Below are 15,730 nucleotides of genomic sequence, written 5' to 3'. Positions count from 1 at the left end.
TAATGCACTAATCCATAATCCACACAACACACAATGAGTTGTGTCCACACTCCACTAACCCTAGCTAATGTCCACACACTATGACCAGCTGGACACGCGGTCATTTATGTCTCACACATGTTCCTACCTAATCTGCCACCAGCACATAGCATAGCTGGCTCACATTGACATCGAGCTTGAATCTCAACATTTTAAACAAGGTAAATGATGACATATACAATGTTTTTTCATTTCATACACAAAAAAACAATGTGCAATTTGCTTATATGCACAACACCAACAAGAACTCCGCCTCCTCCTCAAGAAATCGGACCACTCTACGATTCACCTTGGGAATCCTCTCTCTTTCAACTCGATTAGTATTCGCCCATTCTTGCCAAACTTTGAGTTGATGGTTGACATCCCAAACAACAAAAATCTTCCCAACCATGTGTTGCCATCCTTCTCTCCTCTAGTATCGTGTTGTGAAACTCTACTATCCTTCTCTTCTCTAGTATCGTGTTATGAAACTCACTTAACAATGATAGGTCGTGATCAGCTACACTTCGACGGTCGAATGAGACCGGTGCTTTGCTAGGGAATCCCTCAGAGACAATGAATGCCATCATTGTCGATTGGTATGTGCTCTCCTCAATGCTTCTTCTGATTAACCCCTTGATGGAATCCTTGTTTGTGCAGATTGCCAAGTTTGCAAAGGAGGCAACAAAGTGGCACTCTAGGAAGGCGGTTTTGGTTATCGACCAAGTGGTCCTCCACCCAATTCATGGAGATGTGTCAATCAACCACTTGGCCGAAAATCTCCTTTACAGACTCCTCTTCTTCTACAATCACTGCTGGCCACATGATTGTCCGGCGAGCATTGAAGAACCAGCCCCCATAGTCAACTACTGTAATTGAGAGGTGTTCATTACCTCACTTGATGTGGCCACTTGGGATATTCCCACGTCTTGTGATAGTGCGATCTAGTAAACCCCTTCGAATGAGTCCGTGGAGGCATTTTATCTTTAATAAATTATTATGCAACCATATTTAAGAATAGTTCTTAAATTAGTCTTTAATCATGATTAATTATTGATCTAAGACATCTATTCTTTCAAATAAGATGCGATGCAACTTTGTAAATTAGCATTGCATTAAATATGCACATAATTTCTTAATATTTAGTAATTAAATTGCCATTTATATTAATCACAAGAAGATTACCTCAAGAATTTGAATGATTAAATCAACTTGGGTTGTGAATGTGTAGTTGTAATGTAGAGAACCTTAAATTTATCATCAGCACTCTTTATACACCACCAAATTCTCCAATTGATGGATTGATGTGTTGGGGACAAGTTGAGGGAAGAGAGAGGGAGATTTTGGGATGAGAGGAGAGCAAGTTGAGGAAAGAGAGGGACGAGAGAGCATTAAGGGGCGAGAGGGTATTGCGGGCAAGACAACGTTAAGAAAGGGCGGTGGCGCTTATGTTAAGGGCTCACAAAGTGTGATCTCTCCCACTCGGTATATAATGATTTTAAAGCTGTTGTACAGCCACGTGGCTTGCGTGTTGGACAACCACGCAAGCCACACAGCATGCAGGCCACGTTATCTGGCATGTGGCATAGGCCACATGCCAATGCCACGCAAGCCACACAGCATGCAGGCCACGTTATCTGGCATGTGGCATAGGCCACGCACAATGCCACGTGTAACGCCCACGTGCGGGCATTACATGTGCCAAGTGTAATGCGCACACTTGAGAATTACACATGGACTACACAGTCCACATGGCGATGCCACATGTAATGCTCAAGTGTGGGCATTACACATGGCGTGTCATGTCCAACCATGTGTAATGCCATGTGGCATCACCACATGTATTATACAGGCGTGCCACGTCCAACCGTGTGTAATACATGTGGCTAGGTATTACACGTGGCACCAGTGACTTGGCACCACGTGTAATGGCCGAGTGTGGGACACTCGGGCATTACATGTGGTTGCTGCCATGCATGGTGTGCGTCGCATGTGCTGCGTGCGTCGCACGTGGTGGCGGCACACACCGTGTTGGCCTCTGTGTGCTAGCCACATCAATGCGTGCCAACGCATGCCCGCATGGCCTATGGCACGAAAGCCATGCAACGTGACCTATGTGCCACATGCCACTCGATGTGGCCGGTGGTGGCTGGCATGCATGCCATGCAACTTGCATGGCCTACATATATGAGGGAAAATAAAAGCCCTCCACCCAAGCGGCCCCTCCCCTCCCTATCCTCTATCAAAGCCTCATGCCCCCGACCTCTCCTCTATCAAAGCCTCACGCCCCACCCCACTTCCATCAACGTGCCTCCTATTCTCCTCATCAGCGTGTAGGCGCCCCCACACCTCTCTTCCATCAATGCGCCCTCCCTTTTTCCTTTTACACATCATGGCCACACCATCATTAGAGGAGCTAACTATGGAGTATATAATCTTGCAAAACAAGAATACATGGCGCTTGATGAGATGTACAAGAAGGACTCAAACAATCCAGACTTGTACCAAGCTAGAGAAATTTCAGGGAGCTTATTATGGAAATTAAAGCAAATAATCAAAGCAAAGGAGAACGACCTTGCAACGATAGATATGTTCGAGCTCAGAATATTAAGTGCGATTTCTTAGTGGACGACATACAAAGTCATCAACGATGAGAATGAGCAACTAATTAGAAATTTGACCCAATCAATGGTTGCGCATTGCAGAGCCTAATGAGTGTGTTTCCTAAGTATTGAACGTAGTAATAATGCTGGCGCTACTTCATAATGCTAACTTCTTTAATGTAGTAATAATGTTGGCACTACTTCGTAATAATGCCAACTTCTTTAATGTATTTGTCAAGTTTTTTATAGCTTAATAATGATAATGTTTTTCAATGTTTATCTTGTAAACCATGATGTGGGAGAGAGAGGAGAGAAAGAGGAGAGAGATGAGGGAGAGAGAGATAAAGAGGAGAGAGATGAGGGAGAGAGAGATAAAGGAGTGATAGTAGAGAGAGAAGAGGGGAGAGAATAATATCATAGGATATTTTTTAGAATTAATTTTTTTAAAAAAAATAATAATTGATTTAAAACGATCGAATTAAAAATGGCCAACTTATTTAAGGGTGTTAATCACAATTCAATACTTGTATGCTCCCTACCTGTGGTGCCATTATTTCTTATTCTTATGTACTACTTTTTTTTTCCTCTGTACAATGAGCTGTACAATCACATTCCCATCTTCTAAGAAGAATCTAAGTTTCAACAATGGACGAGTTCTCATGAGTGCAAAGTTTTTATAGGAACAAGTAGCTCCCCACTCATTGTATGGATTGCAAGCCATAGTAAATATTGGGTCTAAGAGTTGCGTATTCCTCTCGAGGCAACCTCAAATCATGAAGGGGAGGAGTTCTATATACTTGAAGACTCTCTTAGTTGATGCTTCATTAAATTCAAACCCACAACCAATAGCCATCTTAGATAGCCCCCACCTAGAGGTCTTCCAACTCAGAAGAATGTGATAGATTTATGCAGCCCCTTTCAAGATAACAACAAAACTGATGCATCAAGCTCATCCACTACTACAAGAGAAGATGGTAAGAGCATTTTGGAATATCTTTGGAGCATGAACACATTAACAAAGATTTTGTTGAATGTCAAAGAGCTTATCAAGGCCTACAAGGGTAGATCGCAATGATGGGGCAAGGAAGGTACACATGTGTCTGGCTAAATAAATCATAATGGCAGCACTAGTGCAAGAAGGTGGTTCCTCACATTTCATTGGGGAACAAGAGTTCATCAACATTGCAAAGGAGATGGGACCACCACTAGTGGAAGACAATTGGCAGGCTAATCTGATTGGGAAATTAGGTTTGTGTAAAAGAGTTATTAAAATCTAAATAAGTAAATTTTGATATTTAAACAATTTGATTTTTAGGTTTCAGAGGTCAGTCAACTGCACCGACAAGGGTCTTCAAAGGAGAGCTTTGTCTTGGATGCACTTCTGTGAAGCGAGAGTGCACTTATGACTTCTTGCATAGAAGTAGGTTCCCAGGTCAAGGGTCCTCAGGTGAGAAGTGCTAAGATGTTGGATCCCCTTTAGGGTTGGATTTAGCAAATCGAATGCAATGGACCGGCTCTAGCAACCTACAACATGCATGAATATAGTTCGACCACACCCGACGAACATGAGATTGGGTGACCATGGCTTGTTATGTGTATGATCTAAGGTAGCATATTACCAATGTAGAGTATTTAGGTAGTTAGAGCTAGCTAATTATGTAACCTCTTAAATGACCAGAGTTTTTGTAACACAGCATGCAGGATCTTCTCATGATTGTGACATGTGAAATAAAAGATGAGGATATGGAGGCCCAATGTCTATTTTATGAGAATGCATTAATGAAGTGATGGAAAACCATGGTTGTGAGAGGGAAGATTTATTTGGTTACATGGTTGTTGACGAGGCTCAGGCTAACTGGAATGCAGTTCAGCATGTGTTCAATGGTGGAAAAATTAACATCCTCACAAATAGGGAATTTTATGAGAATGCATTAATGAAGTGATGGAAAACCATGGTTGTGAGAGGGAAGATTTATTTGGTTACATGGTTGTTGACGAGGCTCAGGCTAACTGGAATGCAGTTCAGCATGTGTTCAATGGTGGAAAAATTAACATCCTCACAAATAGGGAGAGGTCTTGCCTATTTCATTGGGAGGAGTAGAGCATGGTTGCCCACATAACAAAGTATGTGTGTGTTACATCTCAAGGAGAGCACAAAGCAATGTGCGAGAAGTGGCACATGGCTCCTACCAGTGAAGCTACATCAGTAGAGGCTCGATTGATACATCAATGGTGGCGCAATGGTCATGTGCTGGATAGGAATTTGTCAACATGGACTCTTGGTTGAGCTGGTGGGAGGTGCGCATAGCATATTAGGGTTCAGTCATGAGGACAACAATAGAGAGAAGTAATGATGGTCCAAATACCCCAAGAACAAACCTAGCAGAAAGCAAGCATGGAAGTTGGCTAGCAGGGGCAAGAATATAAACACAAGATTTCTCTTTACGATGTATGTACTATCGATATGACAAATGCAATTTTGCAAAGCACAAAGGCAATCTCTTACTCTCAAGGCAAGCACATAGGGAGATGTCCAATCTTGAAGGAACTAAAATAACAGTGCTCTACAAGCTCAGCCCAAGTGGTTCGAACATTTAATCAGGCAATTGAAGGAACACCCATATATAAGGCACCTACCCCTCTCACTGGTGTGACAAAGAAAGTGCACGTTACAAGAGACCATCTGCTATGGTCATTGATATTAATGATAAGGCCACGCATCGACCAAAGTGCAAAAAGGCCATGCATCGACCAGACTGCAAAAAACATGTAAGAGACCGCAAGTATGTTGGGAGGTCACAAAAGATTAATTTCAAGGACCATGATACAGTCACTACTCCAAAAAGAAGAATGGAAGTCACAGAGGGAAATGCCATTGAGCACAAAGTGAATGAAGCAATGTGGGCAATCAAAAGGACATGCATTGGCAGCAAGGTCACATGTAGCGAAATGCCTCATGGGGGTAAGAGGTGTGAGCAACACATAGCTGGATCTAATAAGGGTGTGCCTACACCTTCCTTGAAGGTGATCGCAAGCACCCTAATGCTCTCATTAGACAATGGATGTGGTTCTTCCCTGACCACGTGCTTCATTGCTATATTATGGAGACTAACATAGACCTAAAGCCCAATCCACCACCCAAGATATGGATAATTGCTATAGAAACCAACCTCACAAACGAGGAGGTATATTCATTACGAGAAGGTGGATACTAGGTGGAGAGCAAGAATATAGACCTAAAGCCCAATCCACCACCCAAGATATGGATAATTGCTATAGAAACCAACCTCACAAACGAGGAGGTATATTCATTATGAGAAGGTGGATACTAGGTGGAGAGCAAGAATATAGAAGGTGTTATGACCACCCATCACGTAGCAGAGTGGCGTCAAGGTTCTTTACAACTACAACTTCAAAAGATCTGCCATATGGGTCCACTACTAACATAGAGGCTGGTGGCTCAGGCATGCAAAATGGCATAAGAGTCAAGTACCACATTGATATTCAAAAAAAGCAGCCAAAAAAAACGCCGCTTTGAAAATGAAAGCTCGAGGCTGTGGAGAAGTGGATCGAATCAATGGAAGAATACTTCGATGTCACCGGGTACAGGCTCTTGCAAGGCTGAAGATAGTGGAGACAGCTAGAGTGGCATGGAGAAACCACTGTGAGACAAACCATCTCGACCGAAATACCCAAACCTGGACTGATCTCAAAATTTACCTAAGGACAAGGTTCCGTCCTCCCGGCTTTTTAGAAACAAAGATGAACGAATTCTTAGAGGTAACCCAGGGGAGTAGAACTATTGAAGCATATCACCAAGCATTTGCCCTCCTCCTCAGATACTCGCCTCTGAAGAACAGCTAATGCCCAGGTTCATTCGGGGACTGAACAAACCTTTGAATATCCTGGTGAAGAATGCCAAGCCAGTTTCCATGGGGCCAAAGCAGTTCGGATGGCGAAGGATTTTGCCAAAGCCTTTGATGTCAAAGTCCCGCCAAAGCCAGCACCATCACCTTTCAAAAGGTTTTTATTCCCAGAAGGTGATTCCAACCTTCCTCCATCTAAGAGATATCAAGGTCAAACCCAGGATATGGGAAGTTCCAGAATGGAAGAAATGTCCTTTTCTCGAAACTCAATCCCCTGGATTTCAACTTCAAAAGTTTCACCCTTGAACAAGAGAGTGAAATGCTATAAGTGTCAAGGGTTTGGACATCGCAGCATGGATTTCCCAACTCCTTTTGGATCACGGTTTTCAGGGTAGGAAAATCAGGGATCAAGATTCCAAACTCCAGCCCCTTCTGTCCAGAGTAATCAGGATTCTATCTGCCAAAATCAGGGAAATCCCAGAGGTAGACCCTCTATCCAACCTGCAGTTTCAATCCAAAGTAATGCAAGACCTCCACCTCAGAATAGGGGAAGCCAAAGAGAGTTGTTCCCAAATCGACCGTACACTTCCAAGGCAGTAACGCCGAAAGTGATTGAAGAAGAAGAAGAAGATGAAAGAGATCATACTCCACCTGCGAGATGAGGACATCTCGAGTTTCTTAAGTGGGGTAGAATATAAGATTCCTCCCTAGCCCCTCATGATGTCCAAATTGTAGTCAAACCCCTCTTCAGAAATATGAAAGATCTTGTTTCTACCTATTTTGGCCTAGAGAGAGAAAATATTCTAGAGAGAGGTTATTCAGATTTTGGATATTTTTGATGGAAAAATATCTCTTTGTATTTAAATAAGTTCCCCCGAAATAGAAGTTCAAAAAGATTTTCAGAAGGTGCATTCAAAAAATAAATTATAATCTGTTCAAAAGGCCTTATCTTGGGGGTCCAGATTTTCTGAAAATTTTAAATTAAGGTTTTGAGGGGCCAATCAGATTCATCCAAATGTGTGGAGGAGATAAATAGAAGAAATAAAGAAAATCCCCCCAAAAATGAGTAAATACTCACATAAGATGAAGAGTTGACTAAGGACAAGGATATTAGTTAAAAAAGAAGAGATATTTAGTGAAATGATGAATTTTTGACACCTCAAGATGGGGATTCCCCCTCATGAAAGAGGTGCCTACTTCACATGTGTGGTGGAGTTTAAAATTATCAAAAATTGAGTCTATTTCATCTCTCCTCTCTCCAAATTCAAGTCTAGTTCCAAAAAGTAAGCTAAACTGATCTAAAAATGGTCAAAAATTGACCAAACTGATTTGAAAAATTCTAGAATCAATTTGCTTGGTTAGAGGCTCACTTTTTCCTATAAATAGAAGCCTTCCCCTTTGTTGAAGCTATAGTGTTTTTTGCACTATTACCCTGCTTCTCCCAAGAGCCAAAAACTGTGAATTTACTCATAATTCATTACTTTTTGACCTTCCCTCTTCTAAAGATTGGTGGCCACTCTTGTTTCAAACAAGAGTAGATCCCTCAAACCATCAAGCCAAAGGAAAGCTCTCAAATTCCTTTGTAAGTTAGAAATTCTCTCTTTTTTCTGTTCATTTTATAGTTTTTATGATTTTTGTCTTCTCTAAAATGAATATGATGTTATGCCTCATTGAAAAAAGGCATTCCCCTCTCTCTTCTTTAGTAAATCCAACCATTCTTTATCCTAGATGAATGATTAATGGATAAAATCAATTTTTTCATAATATTTCTCTTAAATAAGTAGAAAATGTTTACATTAGAATGATTTAAATACTCTTGGTGAATTCTAATTAATTTTAGAGAGTTAAAAATTGAAAAATGGTCAGCCATACAAAGGAGGTTATGGCAAAATTTTCTATAATTGTGTAAAATAAGTTTTACTTTTTCTTATTCAAAAAGATTAATTCCCATCGTATATGTATTCTTAAAGTGTTATTTTTCATCCTAGGTATAGAAAAATGCATACTAAAAATATTTTATTAAAAAAGTGTTACTTTCTTTAGAATTAAATTCTATGCATAGAAGGAAGCATATTGAAATTGTTATTTTGATTATAAAAGTGTTATTTTCATCATAAATGATTTTTTTGCATAAATGGATGCATAAAAGAAATTCTTTTATATTAAAAGAGTGATTTTCATCATAAATGATTTGTATGCATAAACATATGCATAAAAGATTTTTTTATTATTAAAAGTGTGATTTTCATCATAAATGATTTTTATGCATAAATGGATGCATAAAAGAAATTCTTTTATATTAAAAGAGTGATTTTCATGATTTGTATGCATAAACATATGCATAAAAGATTTTTTTATATTAAAAGTATGATTTTCATCATAAAAGGATTTTATGCTTAAAGTAGATTCATAAAAGAAATTATTTTATTATAAAAGTGTGACTTTCATCAGAATTGAATTTATGCATAAAAGAAAGTTTTTATTTTAAAAGAGTTATTTTTCATTGGATTTAGTTTTTATGCATGGGAAGATGCATAAGAGAAATTCTTTTATTCTAAAAGTGTAATTCCTACTAAATTGGATTTATGCATGGAAAGATGCATAAAGAATTTATTTTAATCCAAAAGTGTTATTCTCATCAATTTTGATTTTATGCATAGAAAGATGCATAAAGAAATCTATTTTTATTTCAAAAGAGTTATTTTCATCAATTTTGATTTTATGCATAAATTAGATGCATAAAGAAATCTATTTTTATTTCAAAAGAGTTATTTTCATCAATTTTGATTTTATGCATAAATTAGATTCATAAGAGAAATTCTTTTATTCTAAAAGTGTAATTCCTACTAAATTGGATTTATGCATGGAAAGATGCATAAAGAATTTATTTTAATCCAAAAGTGTTATTCTCATCAATTTTGATTTTATGCATAGAAAGATGCATAAAGAAATCTATTTCTATTTCAAAAGAGTTATTTTCATCAATTTTGATTTTATGCATAGAATGATGCATAAAGAAATCTATTTTTAGTTCAAAAGAGTTATTTTCATCAATTTTGATTTTATGCATAGAATGATGCATAAAGAAATCTATTTTTAGTTCAAAAGAGTTATTTTCATCAATTTTGATTTTATGCATAGGAAGATGCATAAAAGATTGATTTTTAATTCAAAAGTGTCATTCTCATTTAAAATAAATTTATGCATAAGAAGATGCATAAAAGATTGATTTTTATTTCGAAAGTGTTATTCTCCTTAAAATGGAATTTATGCATAAATAGATGCGTAAAGAAATCTTATATCAAAAATAAGAATTCTCTTGTATTCTATAAATAGATATGATGATGTGAAATGAATCAGATAGATGAAAATGAATGAAGAATGGATGAAGATGTATGTATGTGAAAGAATGGATGTAGATATATGTATGTGAAAGAATGGATATAGATGTATGCATGTGAAGAATGGATGTGGATGTATGTGAAAGGAAAGATGTATGTGTATGTGATAAGTATGGATGTGGATGTATGTGAAGGATGTATGTGTATGTGATAAGTATGGATGTGGATGTATGTCGAAGAATATATGTGGATGTGAATGTGATGGATACGAACGAGAATAGAGGCGATGAGATGTGATGTAAATTGGATAGATATGAATGATAAGGGATTTAAATGAATGATATAAGATGTGAATGAATATGATAACACATAAATCGAGATGTGAATGAATGATAAGGGATGTGAATGGATGTGATGTGATGTGAATCGAGATGTGAATGAATGATAAGGAACGTGAATGAATGTGTTAGCATGTGAATCGAGATGTGAATGAATGAAATGTGATGTGAAGTGGATGTGATAATATGCAATGTAAACTGAATATATGTTAATGTATGAGAAGTGATGAGATGTATGGGTAGATGCAAATGGATGAGATCTGATGAGGATAAATGAAGAAATAAGTGATGAAATAGAAAAAGATGTGATTAGATAAAAATGGGGAATGCTAATGAAATGAATGTGGATTGATGTAGATGAATGTATGAATAATGTGGATTGACATGTGGATTGATGTAGATGAAGGTATGAATAATGTGGGTTGATGTGGATGAATGTATGGATGATGAGGGGTGATGTGGATGGATGAATGGATGATGTGGGTTGATGTGGATGGATGTATGGATGATGTGGATTGATGTGAATGAATGTATGGATGATGTGGATTGATGTGGATGATGTGGACTGATGTGTGAATGATGTGGATTGATGTAGATGGATGAATGGATGATGTGGTTTGATGTGTGAATGATGTAGATTAATGAAGATTGATGTATGGATGATGTGGTTTGATGTGTGAATGATGTAGATTAATGTAGATTGATGTAAGGATGACGTGGTTTGATGTGTGAATGTTGTGGATTGATGTAGATGGATGTATGGATGATGTGGTTTGATGTGTGAATGATGTAGATTAATGTAGATTGATGTATGGATGATGTGGTTTGATGTGTGAATGATGTGGATTGATGTAGATGGATGTATGGATGTTGTGGTTTGATGTGTGAATGATGTGGGATGATGTAGATGGATGTATGGATGTGGATATGGATGTGGAAATGGATGTATGGATGTGGATGTGGATGTGGATGTATGGATTGGATATGGATGTGTATGTATGAATGGAATGTGGAATAAGTAATGTGGACTAATGGGATAATGTGGAAACACGAGTTCATTATAGAAACTGTATTTGTGACCTATTTGTAAATGACTGTTTTATGTCAAGAATACTGGGGAAGCATTTTGACCGTCTTGTGATTAAGGTCATGGGAGACCTAACTAATAAAGTTGCAAAAATAGCTGACGGAGAGTCAACGGAGGATGTCTCGCGTAGCATGGTCGGCCGAGGTCTTGACCAGCCTCGGTTCGATTTAAATGGTGAGCTTCCAGTACGGTGGATGAGGGACCAAGGAAGCGGCCTATGAGTGAAGCGCTAGGTGACCTGCGAAGGATCCTAGAGGGTGCTGACCATACGGTGCTCAGGCTCTGGGTCGCCGAAGAAACCCACACGTGCGTCATGGAAGATATTGAAACAAGGAGTAAGAGTTGTTTTTTGAAACCGGGCATGGATCTGGTTGATTGACCTTGTTGGTCCTCAACGGATGAGTCCATGACTCTTTTATATGGATCTGTTGGTTGATCTTGCTGATCTTCCACAGAGATTCCATTTTGTTATATGAATATATTGCCGGTTACTATGAGCTAGGAACTCGAAAAGGCCCCTGAGTGAACAGGTGGTGAGCATTCTGGTTGCCAATGATGCCATAAGTACACCGATGAACGAATGATTGGAAATAAGGATTCAACCACAGATTTTGAGGATTGTAATTAGTGACACAATGGTTTCATTAAAGGATTGTTTTAAAGATAGCTGATGCTAAGAAAAAAAAAAGAAAATTTCATATTGGGTGTGTAAGTGGTGTGACTAGTTTTATGTTTGCATGAACTTCCGGCTAGGGGGCCTGGGAACTCTTTTCCCTGGTACCCGGGACAAAACCTAACCAAATTCCTAATTAGATCCTATCACTATAGTGGTTGGGCGGTTGGCTAACCCATGGGATTGGATGGGGTTAGTAGGCTGGATTGGATGGGGTTAGTAGGCTGGATTGATGGATCCGTAAATCCAGACTCAATTTCTGTTTAGTTCGATAGATGAAGTAAATTCCGGACAAAAATTGTTCTATGGAAAAGAATCAACGGCTGTGCCTCTCAATGAGGAAAAAAGCGTTGGTCTCTATGATCCAAGTACAGTCTTTTTCCCTGATCTGACTATGGGACTTACGGGTTCAGTCAGATGAACTCAGTTAGTTAAGGCTTTTGACTACGTTAGGGAAAAGTTAGTTAAGGCTTTTGACTACGTTAGGGAAAAGTTATCTTGGTGGAATAGCCCATACTTTCCGGACAAAGGAAGTTTTTTTCGGGTTCGGTTTTGGAAAAACCGATGGATTAGTCTCTTGTCCGGATATCCGTGGGCAAGGCCCCGAGTGTGGGACCCTGAAGTGCTACTTCCGCTACTAGCACCCCTGAATTTGTTGCGCGGTGGGACAGGGATCTTACACTTTTTTCCTCTCTCTCTTCATGGAGGGGAGGTATCTTTTTGGAATCCGCTCGCTCGAATCACAAAATAAGCTCACTCAAAAATGCTCGCCAAAAAAAACCCCCACTAGGACTCCCTATACTCACAGCTAACAACTGTTGATGGTCTTCTAACTCAGGAGTACCTTTCTATTCGACTCTCCTTGACTTCTCATATAGCTGACTATCATACCTGACTCAAATTGGGCCTCAGCTGATCCTGGTGTACTCCTTTCTGACCTGACTCAAATTGGGCCTCAGCTGATCCTGGCATACTCCCTTCTGACCTGACACAGTCCCCTTAGCTGACACCTAGATCACTAGCAGTGCCAGATCTATCAGACTGACTTCTGGCTGGTTTTGATTGTCAGCCTAGATCTCACAAGTGTTAAAAAAAATCTATACTCCCACCACATCAACTAGCCTCTCTTGGCACATAATTATCTCCAACTACCTCTGTCAAAATTTTCTGACTCAAACACAAGCTAACTGACACATATCATATTCAACACAAGTCAGCTCTTCACTCACAATTGTTTCTTTTCAACAAACTCCATCAAAACAACACAGCTAAAACCAAAGTATAAGATTTCATTAATCCAACAGAATCAGACTTCCTTGTGTATATATAAAATTGAGCCAATCTCAACACCCCTAAGATTTGGGGATAGAATAAAAGAAAGAGAAGCACCACAAAACCAAGGGACTTCCACAAAATTATCTCAACAAAACCCTATATTTCAATTCCACAAAGAACTAGAAATAACAACCAGAGCTACAGCTACACTCTGGAGACTTCCACGAACAAATATCACAGAGAATCGTTGAATAAGACTGAGCTGATCCAAGTTCCACAGCAGTGTCACAGCCTCAGAGGTCCTAGGGAACCCACCTCGTATAGTACCCTCTCACCTTTGCAACCTCTGCTCTGGGAAACCTCAAGTCTACTCAAACAAAACCTATGTCGTCTTCTTCTCAAACAAAACAGTCACAAACAAACTTCCACAATAGAACTACTTCACCCAAGTGTCTGTTAGCTTTTTTACGAGTCTCTTCTCTCTTCTCTCTTACCTTCTTCACGACCCTCTTCTCTCTTCTCTCTTACTTTCTTCCACCACCCTTGAAAACTTCCCAAAATCACCTTCTTCAACTCATTGCCACCTTTGATTCTTCCAGAAAGTTGCATGCTTGGTACTCGTTGGCCCATGTGCTTTCCTTCACGCACCTACCAAAATCCACTTGACCACACAACAGTCATCTATTTCCTAAAGTTTCTAACCAAACTCAATACGTTTTTTCTTATTCCTGGGGTTGGGGTGGACATATCCAATGAGCATGTTCTTTGGGCACAAAAAAAAAACCTATCAATGTGTACATACTGTCAGATTTTTGCATTACAGTCACGAGACAATGGGGAACATTGCATTACATTGCATGCCTAGTCGTTGATTAAGTAAAACTCTTGGCTACATTGCCTTGATTGAATTCATGCCAAGGATTAAGTAAACCTCTTCGCTGCAGAATAGTCTTGGCTGCATAAACAATAATTGAGTGCACAAGAATTGGAAAAAGCTAGCCAGGTGCAAGTTGTATGCCTTGGAAAATTGTAAAGTGGTGCCATTACTTTGCAAGTGTATTGTAGCTAAGTGAATGCCCCAGCCTAAGGTGAGAGTGAACAATGAAAGATCGAGGGCATAGCATGCAAGATTACATTTTATTGATCAAGGGTTGAAAATCCCCCTAGAAGCATAATATTGCTTAATCAACACAATGACCTCAGGGTCTAGCCCACACCCCAAAGGGAAAAGGAAGGTCCTAGAATCAAGCTTAGAGCCATACTTGTGATCACAAATCTCATGGAAGCGAAAAAGAGCTATATCATCACGTAGCTCATAGCAGCATACATGGGAGCTTGACTAGTTACCTAAATAGCGGAGTGTGGTGGGGGTGCAACTAGGGTCTAGGGGTGAGGGCACCTAAGGTGTAGCATTTGGGCGACCAAGCATGCTAAACTTGGGTGGCCAGGCCCTTATAAGTGCCTGGGAGTGTGACTCTATGATTGGGTGGTGACTACAGCTCGTAGCCCTCTTGGCTGTGATTATCAGAAAGGTTCCTATTACATTGGCCCATATTCAATTATATGCTAGGCCACCCTTTCACACTACACTTATTCATGTCCATGGGCATGCCCAACCCTAGTCCTAGCCCTTGGTCCTTTTCACATCCCCTTCATCCCTTGGCCTTGGGCCCAAATTGACTTGAGTCCATTTTTAACTTTGTTACAAACCATCCCCACCCAAGAAGTTTTATCCTTGAAACCTTAAGTATACATGTGCAAACTTGCATGGATGAAGTATACCATCAAGGACTCATCTCAAGCAGCATGTTCATGCATGAGCAATGTATGTTGGAGCAAAAAAGACATATGTATGGTTGCAAACTGCCCACAATGCACTCAAATCAAGCCATATCATGTACTCCATAATGGCATATGCGCTTCTAAAAGCTTCCACGTATTTTGCATCTAAAACCAAAAGGTATAGGACTGTCCAAACAATGATTTTCAGAAATTCCACCAACCCATAATCACTATTTTCATGCACCAATTGATTCCTCAAAGGTAGCCAAAGGATGAATGTTAACCCAATTCTAGGGTTAACAAGAGCTACCTCCATTATCTTACATCAAGGAGTCATAGTAGATACACCAAAGGGTCATACATTTAAGATGTAAAGCAATGGTGTCCAAAGCTACAACTTGGACGAGCACCCGTAATGGTGTGACGGAGTATTTATGGCTATTCTCGCTTCAAGAGTTTATGGTAGTAAGTTAAGATGAAGTCCTAAGTGATTTACTTCATGGATATATTATGAGAGTAGTCATTGTAATAGCATTAGGCCTCTTATGAGCCTAAAGTGCCCGACTGGCCACAGTTTAAGTGAGTGTGAACACTTATGGCCATGTATATAAGTGAATATCTCTCATAATACAACATACTCTCCCATTGTGCAATTGAGTCTTGTTCTTACTAATCCTCTTGCTAATCTCTCTCCCTAATGCATGCTAGTGAGTGTGTGTGAGTGAAGTGAGGTGAGAGGAGGGACGA

The sequence above is a fragment of the Cibotium barometz genome, chromosome 51, assembly GCF_041138505.1.
Source record: "Cibotium barometz isolate CiBa-2024 chromosome 51, ASM4113850v1, whole genome shotgun sequence".
NCBI lineage: Eukaryota > Viridiplantae > Streptophyta > Polypodiopsida > Cyatheales > Cibotiaceae > Cibotium > Cibotium barometz.
This window is presented reverse-complemented; position numbering follows the sequence as displayed.